The sequence below is a fragment of the Lathyrus oleraceus genome, chromosome 4 (assembly GCF_024323335.1).
Source record: "Lathyrus oleraceus cultivar Zhongwan6 chromosome 4, CAAS_Psat_ZW6_1.0, whole genome shotgun sequence".
In the NCBI taxonomy this organism is placed as follows: Eukaryota; Viridiplantae; Streptophyta; class Magnoliopsida; order Fabales; family Fabaceae; genus Lathyrus; species Lathyrus oleraceus.
The window spans coordinates 222,173,762-222,176,353 of NC_066582.1; positions in this window are offsets into that span (position 1 = coordinate 222,173,762).

Genomic DNA, 2,592 nt, shown 5'->3' on the forward strand with positions numbered 1-2,592 from the left:
TGGAGCGAAAATGGCCAACAACATATAAGAAGTGTAGAAAATGCACTGGTGACGACCTTCATGGCGTGCACCATCATGATGTGGCACTCATGGGGCGCCACCCACCTTTAAGAAAAAGTAAGAAAATTGAAGTCTGAAGCTCGTGGCATTCTCCATGACCCCTCCACTAGCCGCGTTTACCACTTAGTGCTCATGAGGCCCGCCATGGACTACGTGACCAGAAAAATAACAATTAAATTGCTCAGTCTTCTCCCACTTCAAAGTTATTATCTCAATTACTCCTACATGAATTTAACTTACTTTTTAGTAGTTGGAACACTATATATAATCTTAGTTTCTAGGTTTTAAGGGAGGCAAGTTTTAAAATCAAATAGGCAGAAAAATCACTTATTATAAAAGTGCTTAATTGCTCACAGCGAGTAATAAATACACTATAATTTTAAGATTATGCAAGTTTCATGTTTGTACATACAAATTTCCAGGTTTCCAATTCCCGCACTGTGTTACTTTCAAGTTTTATTTACAATTTTTCCGGTTTCAAATTCCTGCACTGTCTTACTTTTCAGTATGTATTCTTTTACCATTTTAATTCTGCATTTTATCATTTCAGCACTTAGTATTATAATTGTTAGTTTTGATTGTTTTAATTCCTATTGTTTTGATCATAAGTTTTACATGCATAATTGCTTACTAGCATCACTTGCATAAATATATCAAATTGAATTAGCACATATTATACTCGTACTGATATATTATTATTTGCATGTTAGTTACTACTACTTCTCGTTATCATCATTATGTTATCATGTTTAGAAATTTATTTGGTATGCATAATAAACTTAATATGAATACTATATCCAATATATTTGCCTAAGCTCATAAAGCCCATGATGCGCTAATTTTTAATATTAATTTATTTTTCTGGTTCTAAATTTTTACTTTTTAAATTAAAAAGTTTTGTGCAAAAGCGAAAAAACTCAGATACTGATCAATAGTGCGACATTGTGGGACCGATATCCGATCAACAAAAATTGGATTTTTAATTTCTAAAAACAGCGACATCGCTTTAGAAATTAATAAGGATTTATCCATTTTCAAAAATTGCTTCGAAATTGTATCTCGTGGAGCGACATCATGACTTGTACGATTTCGAAGCATAACACGGGCTTCAAAAAAGTGAGCAGTGTTTTTAAATGAATATTTCCTCCGAAAAACATTTTAAAGCGAAATGAAGTGCCGACATTTATTTGAGTCCTGAAGGTACACCGGAAATCATATTTCGGTCTCCGTTTATTAAATATTTTAAACCAACTTGCTTTATCTCCTGCTTTAATTCTCCTTCTCATCTAAATTCGATTAGCCTTAGATTTACATAGCAACAATGATCAGCGATAAGATTGACTATTGTTCTTTGTGGGTTCGATAACCTTTTATATTACCCCGATACATTTTGTGTACTTGCGGAAAGCATCAAAGAGAAGGAAAACATCACATCAATTTGTGAGCTTCTCATGTTGATGGCGACCTAGAATTTGTATGGATTTGCTTTAGTGCCTCTCTTTGTTAGCATAAACCCAAGTAACTTTCCATCATGTACCCCAAAGGAACACTTGGCGAGATTCAGGCACATGTCGTTCTTCCTGACTGACTGTAGGACATCTTCCAGGTCTGCAACATGGTTGCGCTCTTTAGGTAGTTTTCCATATCATGTCATTAACATGGACCTTTAGTTTCTACCGTATCTGGAGGGAGAACACAATGTTCATGAGTCGCTAGTAGGTGGCAACAACATTCTTGAGACCGAATGGCATGACATTGTAGGAGTTGTTGTTATGATTTAACATGAATGTCGTCTTCAGTGCAACTATGAGATTCATTATGATTAGTTGTACCTAGAGTAGACATCCATAAATCTCAATGTGTGATAGCCTGAGGACCCATCGATCGGGCAGTTAAGATTAGGTAGAAGATATGGATTCTTAGCGAAGGCCATGTTGAGGTCGGTGAAGTCCACACGCATGCACCAATTGTTCTTCGTTTTCCTCACATGCATTATGTTGGCTAACTAGGTTATATATTTTGTCTTTGTGATGAACCTGACACTAGATAAATTTCCTACTTCGCCGATGGCGGCTTTCTTTTACTTGCCAAATTTCCGCTTCCTTTGTTCCACTTGCTTGGCAGAAGGGTTAACGCTAAGGCAATAACACACCACTCGGGTGTCTATTCCTAGTATGTCTGAGGGAGCCCAAGCTAACAAGTCGATATTTCTAATGGGTTGGTTGACTAGCTCACGCCCTTCTTCCTCTGTGAGTGAGGTTCCTATCTTCGTCACCTTATAAGCTGAAGGACCAATTCGAACTTCCTTTAGGTCTTCCGTGGGCGTGACTCTCTCATTGTCCCTGCCTAGTCTAGGATCCCAACTATCAGTTTTGGCCTCCAACACTTCAGGGAGCAGGACACCCACAAGGACTAGTTTTTCCTTTCCCATTACCTGGCTTCTTTAGTAACATTTTTTAGCACTTTATTAGTCACCTCGAATCGTCCCGACTTGCCCATTAGGTAGTGCGTATTTCAGAGCTAGGTATCGGG